General features: G+C 48.8%; 1 protein-coding gene across 6 annotated transcripts in view; it reads left to right on the top strand.

The window, feature by feature from the left end:
- The window catches only part of RNF152 (ring finger protein 152), a 78,944-nt gene that overhangs the window by 32,651 nt on the left and 30,785 nt on the right, over positions 1 to 15,508 (top strand). The window contains exon 1 of one of the 6 annotated variants that reach the window (XM_059881107.1): positions 6,404 to 14,616. The exons of the other annotated variants lie outside the window; for them this stretch is intronic. The gene's annotated coding sequence lies outside the window, so the exon portion shown is untranslated. Of the gene's footprint in view, positions 1 to 6,403; positions 14,617 to 15,508 lie in introns of those variants that run through there. 6 annotated transcript variants of the gene reach the window in all.

Below are 15,508 nucleotides of genomic sequence, written 5' to 3'. Positions count from 1 at the left end.
CAGTCAGATTTTTGATTGCTGGCCAGGGCCTGGAAGTGGAGAGTGGGGTGATTGCTGCTTTTGTGCCTCGGTGTGATTAGAACTTGCCTGGAAGGGTAGGCGTGGTCCTTTATACAAAGTAACAGTGGGTTAGGAGGCGGACTGACTGCAGGAACGACGACGGACTGCGAGGGACCTGCGGCTACTTGGAGAGAAAAATCCCATTTACGTGGCAGTTGGAAATACATTTTGAAATGAAGTCAAGTCACTCACTCGTGTCTGACTCTTTGAGACACCGTGAATTGTAGCCTGTCAGGCTCCTCTGTCTATGGGATTTTCCAGGCAAGAGTCCTGGAGTGGGGTGCCATTTCCTTGTCCAGGGGATCTTCCCAACCCAGGGATCGAACCCGGGTCTCCTGCAGGCAGACTCCTTACTGGCTGAGCCATGAGGGAAGTCTTTTGCTGTTTACTTCATTTTGCCCGGATTCAAATCAGAGTGTTCTGAGGCCCTGAAGTTGAAAGGCGAAGCCCGGGCAAAATATATAACAGCGTTTGATATAAAAGTTATTTAGGTTTCACCACGGAAATGAAATCAACGAGACTTACTGGGTGGCGTCCCGGAGGAGCGTTTGAAATAAGGAGTTCGGCGATCTGGGTTCATTGTGACTCAACTGCGCTCACCTTTCAATATCCTTAAGTCTCCTTTTTCTCTTCAGCAAAATACAAGAATTTCCATTTCTAATACACCGCCTTCCCCTTCCAGTTTTGAGGGTTATCCAACGAGTCATGCACAAAACAGTCTTTGAAAGCTGAATTGTACAACTGATGAGTAGGAATTACCAGCATGAAGGTAAAAAGCCAGATTCCTTCTCTTTGATACCTGTTTCCCTGTGTCAGTTTTAATTATATTCATGGCAGAGTTTTGATTGAAAAATCCTGGTTTCTCCTCGTTTTACTACTTAATTTAAAACGCTATCCTGAGTAATAGCGGTGTCTCTAGATGAGGGCGGTTCAAAGACGGGGATTGTGCAGAAGGATGTTTGTAAATAATGCTTAGGTGACACACTATTGTGATAATCATGGCTTTTTGAAGATGAGTTTTATAGCAAGTCCTCAATTTTCCTGTCACTTTTCCCCCCTGAGCTTTCCCACTTAGGCTGGTGTATTTGTCCCATGGAGCTAGCAGCTCAGGGAGCTAAGTCCTGGGAGAGCTCAACAGCTCTTTGAATCAGCTTGCTTTTTTCTGTGGCTGCTTTTCCGGGCTCTCGAGAGGACAGAGGTCGCCTCCCCTCTCGGTGGAAAGTAGCCAAGTGTTGCCCTTTCTCCGGGGCCAGTGAACCCCTGGATCAGGGTGACCCTGAAAGTTGTGTTCAGTGGCCAGAAGGGCCCCTGGTGACGATGTCCGTGTGGGATCTGAGTCCTGAGAATAACCGCCCCCTCCACCCATCCCTTCCGAGTTGGTACTTGGGGGGCTCTGAGTGCAAGAGGCAGCAGGAATGAAGACCCTCCTGCGGATAAACTCTCAGGACCTCCAGGCTTCGTAGCTTTCCCAGCAGAGGGACCTGATGTGGATTTCACTGTGTTTGCTCACCAGCTTGCTTGTGTTCTCCAGCTTTTAGTTGTTAAAGAGTCTCGGACGTCAGCTTCATTGTCTTCTTTTTACTCACCAGCTCAATCAGAATCTAATTTCAGATAGAAGTCAGCCAGTGGTGAATTTTGTTAATGGATCTTTGGAAGCTTTTAGAGTTGGAATTAGAGGAGCCCTTGGAGGTCATCTTAACCAGCCCTCTTCACCGTACAGATGAGAACTCTGAGATTCAGAGAAATTGAGAGATGATGGGTCCAGGTTCTACAGTGAGTCAGTGATCAGAGTCAGGACGAGGGCCCAGGGCTCTTTAACGGCCTGGAAACACTGTGTGGTCATATAAAGTATGGAGTAGGGATCCCTGGGAGGGGTGTGTGTGCTCAGTCACTCAGTTGTGTCCAACTCTTTGTGACCCCATGGACTGTAGCCCGCCAGCTTCCTCTGTCCATGGAATTTTCCAGGCAAGAATACTGGAGAGGGTTGCCATTTCCTCCTCTAGGGCATCTTCCTGACCCAGGGATCGAACCCGAGCTTCTCGCGTCTCCTGCTTTGGCAGGAGGATTCTTTACCTCTGCGGTTTGAATTCTTCCACATGACCTTTACAAGCCCTGTTTTGCTGCTGTGTTATAGTTTTGGGGACAGAGACAATGAGTTCTTAGTCAGGAAAATCGTGTAGGTTGCTGATACTATACCAGTTGCATTCTGATGCAATGCAACATTGATTTTTTTTTTTTCTTCACCGCCGTTTTCACATTAGATTGAACACAGACACAGGCAAGGTATAAGCTTGGCGGTGAGATTTGCTTGGCTTCTTACTTTCTCCCATTGTTAAAGTGCCTGTGATTCAGCATCAGGTTCTCTCCTCCATGATGTGTGAGTGAGAGGAGGGGATGGGAGATCCCAGGCTTCACGGTGTTAGAATATCCTGATGACCCAGCTGCAGTCACACTGCACACCAGGGGACCAGCCATGAGGCTTTAAATACCACCCCCTCAGCCCTCTCTGATAGCTTCCCTGAGAGCTCAGCTGGTAAAGAATCCGCCTGCAATGCAGGAGACCCCGGTTTGATTCCCGGGTCAGGAAGATCCCCTGGAGAAAGGAAAGGCTACCCACTCCAGTATTCTGGCCTGGAGAATCCATGGACTGTATAGTCCATGGGGTCACATTTTCTAAATAGATTGTTTCAAACCTGGAGGATAGAAATGGAAGTCCTTCGCTATGAGTTTTACTTGAGACTGTTCCTGGTATGTGTAGGTCTCCTTGCTGTTGTTCAGTCGCTCAGTCGTGTCCGACTCTTTGCGACCCCATGGGCTGCAGCATGCCAGGCTTCCCTGTCCTTCAGTATTTCCTGGAGTTTGCTCAAGCTCATGTCCATTGAGTCTGACGCTATCCAACCACCTCATCCGCTTTCGCCCCTCTGCCCTCAGTCTTTCCCGGCATCAGGGTCTTTTCCAGTGAGTCGGCTCTTCGCGTCAGGGGGCCAAAGTGCTGGGGCTTCAGCTTCAGCAAGTTTGGATCGCTCGCCTCCTTTAAAACTGAGAGCCGGCTCCCTCGCCCATACACGTTCTTTGCTTCCTTTGAGTTTTACTGAATTTATTATGCTCTTGCTTCCGTTTTATGTTTTGGTAGTCCGTTCCCCAACCAGGGATCGAACCCACACCCTCTGCGCTGGAAGGCGAAGTCTTAACCATTGGGCCACCAGCGAAGTCCTCCTCCCTCACAGACTCTCTTGTGAGGCCGATCTCTCCCAGGGTGGTTATGGTGGAGTCTGTGCAATGAATCGCTGCCTCCGTGCCCTGTTGGTTGTCCTGGACCAAAGGGAAGTGCCAGGCTCGAGGCAGGCTTACCAGCGAGGGTGCACAGAACTGGAAATTTCCACTTGGCATTTATGGCTGAGGAGCAGTGATAATGACTGGGGCAGAGTTGAAACGCTTCTTGTTAACAGGGTGGTGAGAGCCTGGAAAAGAAAATAATATCGCAAACATTGCCTTATCTGGGGAGGCAGCAGGGCTGGCTGAAAGAAGTAGGGCTTGAAATTACGAGATCAGGTTTGAATTCAGCCCCATTCCAGACGGGGAACCCGGGTAAGGCATGCAGCCTTGAGCCTCAGTTTCCACTGAAAGGTGCCAATAGTGGGCAGAGGGGCGAGCATCGTGGTGATGGCGGTGACACGGGCCTGACTCTGACAGAATGAACGTGGCCCAAAGACGTCCTTGTTCTAATCCCTGAAATCCACGAGTGTTGCCTTACATTGTAAAAGGGACTCTGTGGAGGCAATTAAGGGTATGGAAATGGAAAGGTTACCCTGCGTTATCTGAGTAACTGTTGGGCACGACCACAGGGTCCTCACAAGGCTTCCCTGGTGGCTCAGTGGTAAAGAGCCTCCCCGCCAGTCCTGGAGATGTGGGTTCGGTTCCTGTGTTGGGAAGATCCCCTGGTAACGCACTCCAGTATGCTCGCCTGGGAAATCCCATGGACAGAGGAGCCTGGCGGGCTACAGTCCATGGGGTCGAAAAAGAGTTGTATACGAGTTAGCAACTAACCAGCTTCCTTATAGGAGGGAGAGAGGGAGGCAGCTGAGATCTGAGGAAGGGCTGTTTCTTATAATCACGGGTGGCCATCGAGAGACTTAGGGAACAGGGCAGAGGAAGACTGTTGGCCCATTGCTGGGGGCCAAGTGGTCCCCTGGAGTGGAAGTGGTTCTCTGATCTGATTGGCTGTATGGTCAATCGTGCGTCAAAGCAGACGGGTGATTGGGCATCTCCATTTGCGAGGTGCCGCGCCAGCTGTTGGGGTCCCTGGTCCTTGCCCAGATGGAGATTCCTGAGAGCCAGGAGACCTCACGGGTGAGAGGTGGGGTGCGGAAGCCACGTGGGAGCTTCAGGAAGCTTGCACCAGACCCCTGAGCTCAGAGAAGCACTTGGTTATTTTATGATTCATGGAATTGTTTATTTTATAACTTATCTTTTTAGGTGCCATTCACAAACAGATTTCCCTTACTGACATGAGTTCTATCTTTTTTTCATAGAAAGTGGTCTGAAACGAAGTCTTCTTTTCCCAAGATTTTCCTTGGTATGCATTTCTTGTGCTGTAATCAAGCCTACGGAGCTTGGTCCTGCTTTTCAGCAACTTGGGTTTCGTTAGCGATTAGAGCTACAAGTTTGGTGGGATCATGGCAACCGTGTGTGTTATTTTCAACTCTACTTTTCCAGAAGAGAATCATTTTAAAGACAGAAGAATTCTAGAGCATGCGCAAGGAAAGTCTGTCCTTTCACCAGACCCACTTAGGCTGCTTATGAAAAATGATACAGAGAATGATAATGATGGTAATGATTGCGATGATTACGTTTGCGTTCGAGTGGTTACTCCATGCCAGACAGTGTCCCGTGGGCTCTGCACGCATGCTCTCACGCGGTCACCCAGCAGTCGTGTGAGGTCGTGCTTTCTTGGTTTTCACTTTTTACGGAGAAGGGGCACTGAGGCACAGCAGGGCTAGATGTACTGTTTAAGCCCAAGTGATGTTCAAGTTCAAATGGCTCGTCAGGGAAGGGTCTAGCATTTTATTTCCAGAGGAGTCTGACTCAGACTTGCTTTCCATCCTGCTGTATTATTGCCTGGGGACAAAATCCACAGTTAGGAGGCTGGGAACGAAGATCCTCTGAAGGAGACAGGAAGGATATATTAGCTAACTCACCTCAGTTTGTCCCTGGCAGGTTTGAATGAGGAAGCATCATATTTATCCTGGAGTTAGGGACACGGAGCTGCTGAGAAACTGTGGATTACCTGAGGCCTCAAAGTGAATCATTGATAGAACTTAATCCAAAAGCCCGGTGCTCCTCCACCTCGTTCGATGGGGACTAACCCTGCCCGAGCCCGGTGTCCCTGCCTCTCTCTCGCCTGCTGCTGGGGGCTACAGGACAAGCGTTTGCTGAGACTGCTGACAACACGCTTCTTTCGCCCTTCAGCCCCGGAGGTGGTGGGGTCTCCCACGGAGGCTGATCCCTGGGGGTTTTGATAGAACCCTCCACCCTACACAGCCCCTTCCTTAACTCTCTCCTCCTTAGGAAAACGCAGCCGTGCCCAGCTTCAGCCACACACAGACAGGTAGGTCCCTGTGTGTTCAGTGAACATGGGTGTGACTCACTGTTCGGTCACTGACTTCCAGCTTCCTTTGTGGGAAGATGATGGTCAAGGAGTGGTATTAACTTTTTTCTTTGCCCATATGTGACATAGAAGGTATAGGTCCTTCAAACACGGTGTCGTTATTAGTGGCCAGAAGAATTGTGGAACCAATGATATTTCTTGCCAAGTGTTGAAAAATTTCAAAACTAACTAGTGTCATGGGACAGAGAGAGACTTGGGACAAAGTCAATGGGAACCTGTTTTTCCTGCCGTCTCCTCGGACTTTAGTTGGCTGATGTAACAGAAGCCCCGAAGCAGTTTTTCAGTCAAGTGTCTAGGGTGTGCTGGATGCTGGGGTACCAAGTGAGATGTACAGGGAACTCGTGTTCTGGGGGCTTAGACTCCATGCAAAACCGAATAAATCGCTTACATAAAGTGTTAGAAAGTGGTACCTGTCTGGGGAAAAATAACCAAAGAGGGGGAGAGGGGATGCTGGGAGCGTTGGAATCTGTGCACAGGCCGGCAGAGAGGCTGTCTAAGAAGGGGGCTGAGCACAGACCTGCCGGAGCCCAGGCGGGAAGACACACGTGCATCTAGGGAAGTCTACGCAGAGGGCAGGGTCACCGGGACGGAAGGAGCAGGGTGGGTGGGGTCCCTGGCGCACGATGGGGTCAGAGGCAGGGCCGGGACGGAGGGAGCAGGGTGGGTGGGGCGGGGTTGGTCCCTGGCGTACGATGGGGTCGGACAGCAGGCGTCCTGCGGGCCCTGCAAGGGCTTGGGTTTTACTTTTCACATGAGTGGCCCTTGTGGGGCTTCTGGAAGGTGATTATTGCAGCTTCCTCTGACTTTTTAAATTTTTATTTATTTATTTTTGGCTGTGCTGGATCTTCTTTTCTCTGCTGCAGAGGGTGGATCTATGCTCTTGTCGAGGAGCTCAGGCTCTAGAGCGTCCAGGCTTCTGTGGTTGCGGTGCATGGGCTCGGTGATTGCAGTTCCCAGACTCTGGAGCACAGGCTTAATAGTTGTGGCGCCTGGGCTTAGTTGCTCCAAGGCATGTGGGATCTTCCCTGACTAGGGATTGAACCTGTGTCTCCTGCATCGGCAGGCAGACACTGAGCCACCGGGGAAGCCCTTGCTCTGACTTTTGTTGTCATGCCCTGTGGGCTTTGCTGGTGGGTCAGATGGTAAAGAATCCACCTGCAACTCAGGAGACCCAGGTTTGATCCCTGAGTGTGGAAGATCCCCTGAAGAAGGGCATGGAAACCCACTCCAGTCTTCTTGCCTGGAGAATCCTATGGACAGAGGAGCCTAGCGGGCTACAGCCGGTGGGGCTGCAAAGAGTGGAACACGACTAAGCAGCTAACACAACCGAGCGGCTAACATTCCTCTGGATGCGATACTGGGAGCAGGCAGCAGGAGTGAAGAAGGGGACAGGGCCAGAGAGACAGGACCAATATGCCAGGTGAGAGGGGTGGGAGCTTGGACCAAGGTGGGGTCAGTGGAGCAGAGAGTAGATTTAGGACTTTCTTAAAAAGATGAAGCTGAGGGGGGTAGATGGAATATGAGGTGTGTCTGAGAGAGGTGACCCAGAGGATGCTGAGGGGTTTGGCTTGAGCTGCTGGAAGGATGGAGCTGTTCTGGGGACGCAGAGTCAGTAACTGAAATGGGGAGGATTGTGGGGAGAGCAGGTCTGTGGGTGGCTGGGGGCGGGGGCAAGAATTCCATTCCATGAGAAGTCTATGAGAAACCCCAGTGGTGAAGTCAGATGTGACTGTTGTCCATGTTTGAATGGCAGTTTTTCGTTTCAAATTATATCACCCTGCTGGCTGGCTTCCTCTGAGGTATGTTTTAGAAAAAGAAATGTTTACACCGTGGCTGTTGTGATTTCGAAAGTAAGCCTCAAGGCAGAATATGCAATGCCGGTATTTTCCGTTGATGCAAAACCATCTTTGCGTCGTTAACAGATTCAGGACACTTGTAGGAATTTGTTCTGAGCCAAGAGACTTTGGGCACTTTTAGCAGCTTGACTATAACGACACCAAACCTTTTTAGAGCAACGCTGCATGTTATGCCATCAAGCAGAGGGTTTCAGGCCAGCCACAAAAGCAGACCTTCTGCAAATGGAAAGCATTCTTCTGGCGAAGCCGGTTTGCTGGTGTGTTAGAGGTTTTGCTGCCCTGTGAGGTGTGTTTTTTCTCTTTTGTGCTATTCTGTTACGTCTTCCTTGTGCCCTCCCACTCACTTCTTTCTATTTATTTCTGAAAGTTCTGTTTTCTTGTTGGCAATGTCACTGTTACTCCTAAAGTGAAGTTAGACGATGCATCGGGGAGAAGCGCCAGTGTTTCTCGAGCAGCTGTTACAGGCTGCCCATCGGGTACCTTCCTAACCCGTTCAATCCTCAGAGCAACATTCTAAGATAGGTGTAGGTGTTTTTGCTTATCAGACATCTGAAATCAGTGAGGGCGAATGACTTGCAGGAGGCCTGAAACTGATTAGCCGCCAAAGTTGAGTTTCCGATTCTGAACAGTGAATTTCCAAGGTGCAGGGGCCCCGGCTCGGGCCAAGCTGAGTCCTCTCTTTGGACAGTTCAGTGCTCCTGGATGTCAGTGCACCGCTTTGTCTGCCTTCCTACTGATGAGGTGATGTTATGAGTCCTTGGGGCTTCCATTCCAGCAAACGTCGTGTAAGGAAAGACGTGGGAGAACGTGGCGGGCAGGGGAAGGCTGTGCTCCGAGAGGGTGCGTGTGTTCTGGGACCACCTTTCACCCCACCTCAACCTCTCGGCCGAAGAGTTGTCCAGCCAAGGAGATGGTGAAAAGGCTCTTTGCAGTAGGAACAGCACCAAGCGAGGCCTGAGGTTGGGCTGAGACTGGATTCGATGAGATCGTGTGGGCGTAGCGGTGGGAGAGGCGGAGAAGACTGACCCTTGTGCCTTGGTTGTTTCGGTTTTCCGTGCGAAGTGGAAAGTGTCGCCACTTTTCAAGATAGTCTTCGGGAATTTTAAAAAAAGGCTTAGGAAAAAGCCCACGTTGAGCCAACGTTGCTGGACTGAGAATTATAAAGTGCGCATTGGCTAAATTTTTTGAGCAGGCTTTCAAGGCTAAACGGGCTACCCTGGTGGCTCAGATGGTAAAGAATCAGCCTTTAATTCAGGAGACCCCAGTTTGATTCCTGGGTTGGGAAGATTCCCTGGAGAAGGGAATGGCTACCCATTTCCGTGGGGTTGCAAACACTTGGACATGACTCAGCGACTAACACTTTGCACTTTTCACGGGACTAGACAACCATGGTCAGGTTCACCATATGCAGAGATTATTAGGAGATGGTTTTAATTGGGAAGACTGTCAGCCCAGCTGCCTCTGCCTCTGCCTCTGCAGTAGGAAGCCAGTGTCTCGAAGAGTGGGTGTGTGAGTGCTTGGAGGGTAGTCACCCAAACGGGGCAGTGCGGCAAGTACAGATAAATGTATCTACCCACGTAAGGTGAGCTGATGGAAAAGCTGTCGGAACCTGTTGTAAGGGAAGAAAACTTTTTGATGATAAATGTTAAATTTCAGTGCCTAATTAGATGAAAGGTTGATGTTTTCTAGCACAGACGCTCCCAGGTGGCTGGTTTGAGTGGCGGCTTGAAGGGCATGCTCTGTATGCCCCGCTGGCATGGGGCTGGCGTGTGGGCTTGGCAAGATAGCTGGCACCCTGAGCTGACTTCATTGTTCACCGAGTTTTATCTCACATCCCTAGCATTTCCCTTCCTCCACAGCACGGCCAGAGCTGTCACCCCTGTAAATGAACAAGAAAATCTTCTTAACCCAGCCTCTCTCCTGGCATAAAAATCCTACAGTGTCACCAGCATCGTTCTGCCCTCAGATCCACTTCTGGCCCCTGGGAGGAATAGAGAAAATGAATGAAATAGGCCCTTTGTTACTTGCCCTGCATAAATTGTGCATCACTAGGGTGAGTAGGTGAATAAAATACCTTTTTGCAAGGCCATTGTGAATATCTAAAGTGGTCGTCAGCGCTTTAAAAACTAGGATAACATGCATTTTGCAAATTCCTTTGAGAGAACGAGTTCCACCGCATCTTACTGCTCTCCTTGGAGGTGAAAGTTTTAAGCACAAACGACCCACAGACCCATGCTTTCAATACGCCTGAAAAACATGTACATATATTATTGCAGCTGCTTTATTCCTCTAACTCCTCATCACCCTCCAGAGTCACTGGGTAGATGCGAGATGTGTGTGTGTGCTGGGAGTGTAGGAAAGGGAGCTTCCCTTCCAGGTAAAACGTTCTGCTGTGAACACAGCAGACCCAAACAGGCTTCTGACACTGAATAGCAGAACGAGCGCACAGAGCCCACCAGCGCAGGTGTGGCTCATCACGCCAGGCTGTGCCGACCACCGGCCTTTGCCATGTGAAGGGGGGCATTACGGGGTCATTTTTATTATTTCCAGCGTTCTGTTCCTGATAACTCTTTGAATTATTTGGGATTTTATGGAAGACATTTGCTCATGAATTTGACTTTGGCTCTCATACAAAATGATAACCTGATCTGTGCTCTGTAGAGTCTTACTGGAATACCGTCAGGGCTTTTTATACCAGAGCGCCATTCCTAAGGGAAGTTGATATCTAATTTGGGGAGGCTTGACTTGAGAAACCAATAGAAATGGCTAGAAATAACACTGGGAACCTAAGTCATTTCTAGCCGGAGCTGGTTTTTCTGTGGGAGTGTGCGTGAGTCCTAAAGAAAATAGTCTTACCAATCGCTCAGAAGTGGTTATCCACATTCCCCTGGTACAAGCCCGCGTGAGCCATTCTATCAGCCTCTCCGGAGCTGGTCGGCCGGCACCTAGCCGGGTCTGAGCTTTACGATGCAGGACACTTGGGAGGAAACCCCACCTAACCCTCTCCCGTTCTGAGGAGTCGGGTGGCTGTGCCTGATGGATGTTCAGGACGCCCGTTCGGGTCTGTCCAGAGCCTATGAGGAAACCAAGTGACTGGGTGGCGGTCGCCCGGGAAGGCACTCCGTAGTCGTGCGTTTAACCTTTGGCCACGAAGGAAGGGTCTGCCAGAGAGGAGCTGCCTGTGGGCCCTAATTTTTATGGAAACAAGTCTCCGGGGAAACAGCCCTGTGACTCTTGGCCTGAGTCTGACAGCTGCCAGGCTTATTAACGAAATGACAGCAGAGAAGCAGCGGGCGGCTGGGAACACGAGAGGCTGCGCTCTGCTTCCACATCGTGCGCGCGGTCAGCCGTCAGTTAACAGAACTTCGCTGCGAGTCAGAGAGCTGGGCCGCAAGAGGTCTTTCAGGAAATGTTCATAATGTGGAATTATTCTGATCCTTATTGTGTCGGCTGAAGAAGGAACAATGGCTTGTTCATAACACATTGTTCAATAGGAAGAAATGTAGTGATGGGAATTGCTGGGTAAGTACATAGCAGGGTGACTATGACAAGATTTGTGGTAAAAATAAATGCGAATCCTTAAAAAAAATAACTGAGTTGAGTTTTATGATTTGCTGTTATTGTCCTTGTTCTGACTTTAAAATAATACCTTCCAGTGTAGCCCTTGGGCCAAATCCTGCCTGACTCCTGTTTCTATAAATAAAGTTTTATTAGAACACAGGCACCGTGTTGTGTATGGCTGCTTATTGTATATGGCTGCTTCCTGCTACAGCGGCAGAGCTGAATAGTTGCAACAGACACAGTAAGATCCACAGGACCTAAAGAATTTACCATCTCTCCCTGTACAGAAAAAAGTATGTTCATTTCTATTCTAGAATATAGCCACTCAAAACAGCCTTGGTGATTCATTGGCACATTGAAGTCTGAGAAGCAATGGCCTAGGGCATTCTTTATCGGGGCTTCAGGGATCAGACTCCGTGAAGTTATAGACACAGTTCTGTTTGTGTGCTTATGTGTATTTTTCTGCACCTCTACCTTCTCAGACATGGAGGGATATGTACCCTTCCTCACTTTTTCAAAACCATCTGTAACCCTCCAAAATTGAGAATCATTAGGCTAGAAAAGGGAGGCCTTGACTCAGAATTCATGGATTCATGTTTGCAGTGATGGAAACAAAGATCTTACTACTTCACACTAAGAAAAGTCAGGCGCAGCGGGTGCTTCTTTGTTTATTTATTCTTCAGTAAAGATGGAAGGTTTGCAGCCCAGCCTAGTTCTGGGCTATGACACTGTGTAACTGTTATTAATGGGTAAGGGATTATTTCATGGATATTGGTTCCTTGAGCCCTAATAGCTATTGTCGTATCACATTGTGGTTCTGAAGATATTTATTACCTGACTCTCCCACCTTGGAAAAATGAAAACTCTAAGGGCCAAAATTATAGGCCTTCGTAGTGACTTTTTATGGATACCCACTAGAAATCACTGCTAGTTAGCCTGACAATGTTATTAAACATCCATCATGTAGAGAACCCTGTAGGAATTTCTAAAAGGCAGAAGATGGAATCTAAAATGGACTGAGGCTGACTGCTGATCGCCTTTCCTATGAATGGCTGCTTCTCCTGTCTTCCTCACCCGTAATCAGGCTCCTGCAGTAGGTATTAGGGCCAGAAGACTTACAGGTCATCTCAAGGTTACCTGGACAGACACGTGCTTCCGGGGATACAAGCTGTGCAGATCAGTAGAGGGAGGAATAACAGTGATTTAGAAAATGGGGTGTCAGAGGTAGAAGAAGAAAAGAAGCTCAGAACTGTCGAGGAGCACTGACCTTGGATCCAAAATATCACCCTCACAAACCAGAAAGATACTTTGCTTCACAACTGAATTTTTTTTTTATCCATTAGAGATTAATGTAGGTTAAGTGTTAGGCACTCAGTCGTGTCTGACTCTTTGCTACCACAGGGACTGTAGCCCGCCAGGCTCCTCTGTCCGTGAAGTTCTCCAGGCAAGAATACTAGACTGGGTAGCCATTCCCTTCTTCAGGGGAATCCTCCTGACCCAGGGATCGAGCCTGGGTCTCCTGCATTGCAGGCAGATTCTTTACCTTCTGAGCCACCAGGGAAGCCCCTAATGTAGGTTTAAGGTGGATTACAATTAAGAATTTAAATACTTTTTGGTGCTGATTTTCAACGAGGGTTGAAGCAAACAGGTAGCTGAGATGCTGGATTCTGGGAGCTGAAATGGAGTTGTGTTCAGTGCAAGCCTGGCTCTTGGGCTGCCTGGGACCCAGGGACTCTGAAAGTTCGCCTGTGAAGTCAAGGAGTTAGAAGCAAACAGTTATGCCTAGGAGCGAGACCAAGGCCGACTCATCAGGTGGAACTAGGCGGCTCCAGACCCTGGAGTGTGAGGCTGTGGAAGAGGGGGAGCTGTGAGGGATGGACCCCATTTTGCAGGCTCAGGTCCTCAGGGTTGTGGGCTACAGAGAAAAGACAGACCAGTTCAGGCTGCAGGGTTCCAGGAGGCTTGACTGATGCTGAGGATTTTCTGCTTCATAGGAGCAAAACTCTGAACATTCCAGGAGAGCGCCGAGGTTACATGTATTTTCTAGATGTGTCTACTTACAGGCCCCAGAGCAGAGATATCCAGTGGCCATGAGCACACCTATTAGCCAAGTCTTGGTTTCTAAACGCCATTCTGGGCCTGGGGGAGGGGAAATATAAGATGAGCCTAAAACACCTTTTTGTGCCAGAAAGTAAGAAGTGCTCAAAGAATGGTGGGGTCATTTCAGAAGGACATAGCAGTCAGGTTGAAGAAGCTCCCAGTAGCCCAACCTGGGTCGTTTTCAGCATCAAAATAAATATAGCAGTAATGAATCACAATTCATTGAGTAATATAAAGTCGGTGAATCCATACTAGTATGGATAAAATAAATAAGGAAAATAAGACATTCTATCAAAGATAGATAATACTAATAAATGTAGAATAAAAGGTAGAATTAACAGTCATCATTGGTAATCATCATGTAATGGTTAATTCAGGAAAGAAATGTTAAAAACAAAATCAGGGAGTTAAAGCTTGATAAGGAATAGGATTTACATAGCTTCAGGCTATCTCTCCACAAAATACTTGTTAAATACAAAAGGAGGGATTAAAGAGGAACTTTACTTTGGAGAAATCTTGGAGACACGAGTGATCAAGTAGCTATAATACAATCACGTGCTAAGATAGAAGGGGAAGATGATAGCATTGCTTCTGTAATATCGTCCCTCTCCCCACCAAAAATGTATAACCTGAATCTCTTCCTGAGAAAACATCAGACAAACTCCCAGGTGGGCCCCAGTGATACAGAACCCGCTGGCCAGTGCAGGAGACATAGGAGACACGGGTTCGATCCTTAGGTCAGGAAGATTCCCTGGAGAAGGACATGGCAACCACTCCAGTATTCTGGCCTGGAAAATCCCATGGACAGAGGAGCCTGGTGGGCTACAGTCCATGGGTCTCAAAGAATCGGACACGACTTTTGTGTTGTGCTCCAAAATATAATTGATGGTAATCTTCAGATTGTCAAGGTTATAAAGGAAAGGGAAGACTGAAGACCTCTTCCAGATGGGAGAAGAATAAAGAAACATGGCAAGTAAATACAGCCTGTGACTCTGGGTCCTACCCTTGTGTATTAGGACATTTGATTAAATGTGCGTGTGGTCTGTGGTAGCGTATCAGTGTAAATTTCCTCATGTCAGTGGTCCTACTGCAGTGAATTAGGAAACACGTTGAGTACACGAGGGTCATGGGACCTCTGGCATGAAACTTGCAAGTGATTTAGGGGAGGGGGAAGTTATTTGGTATTCTGCAACAAGGTGGATAATCATTATGTTTATTGAAGTTGTGTAAGATGGCAAAGGTCAGCTTGGATTGCAGATGGGTGAAGAGGTTGAAGGTGAACTGGCAGCTTGTATTGTCTTTATCCAGAGAAGGCGATGGTAACCCACTCCAGTACTCTTGCCTGGAAAATTCCATGGACGGAGGAGCCTGGTAGGTTGCAGTCCATGGGGTCACTAAGAGTCAGACACGACCGAGCAACTTCACTTTCCCTTTTCACTTTCATGCATTGGAGAAGGAAATGGCAACCTACTCCAGTGCTCTTGCCTGGAGAATCCCAGGGTTAGGGTGCCGTCTATGGGGTTGCACAGAGTCAGACACGACTGAAGTGACTTAGCAGCAGCAGCAGCAGCAGCAGTTGTCTTTATCACAAAGGCATATTCCAGTGGGGACAAGAACGAAAGAGTAAATGGGAAAAATTGTCAGTGGAGGATCAAGGAGCATCAACCTATAAAAGGCTCTAACACGGCAAGTGTCCTCCAGGAGGGAGTCGTTGGGAGGCGAAGAGTTGAGCCACGAGGAAAGGGTGGGTTAAGACGCTGATGGATCTGGATGTGGAGTGAGAGCAGGGGCCTCGGGGGGCTTTGAACAGAGTCTGGGCGCCAGTCTGCATGTTGCCCTCCCTGCGCCCTCCAGGGCCGGCCTCGTCGGTGGTGGCTCTTCCAGCTCGTGCTTTCCGCGGTGGTACAGCCGTCGGGGACGCTCTCTGGCTGTGCGTAGATGCTCTGCAGCCAGGTTGGACAGGAGAAGTGGTTGGCCGGGCACTTCAGAAGGATTACAGCAGTTTATTCTGGAAAGAGAGGTTGGTTTAAGCTCACTCTGAGATATGTTTCATTTAATCTCAGTTCTCTGAGGTTCATTTCTGTTAATGCTAATGAAAATCTGGCTGGCTCCAAGTACAGGCTGAAATGGGGGGATTTAAGTGTTACTCCTCTGCCTTTGGTTAGGGGGCTGATCTTTAGAGTCCTTTTGGTGATTGCTGCTCCGGACCCTTGAACATGCTGAGTAAGTGAAAAGCCAGACGAGGCTGAAATGGACGGTATAG

This window comes from Bos taurus, chromosome 24 (genome assembly GCF_002263795.3).
Source record: "Bos taurus isolate L1 Dominette 01449 registration number 42190680 breed Hereford chromosome 24, ARS-UCD2.0, whole genome shotgun sequence".
Lineage (NCBI taxonomy): Eukaryota > Metazoa > Chordata > Mammalia > Artiodactyla > Bovidae > Bos > Bos taurus.
The sequence above is the reverse complement of the archived record's forward strand: the minus strand, read 5'-3'. Positions and strand labels throughout refer to the sequence as shown.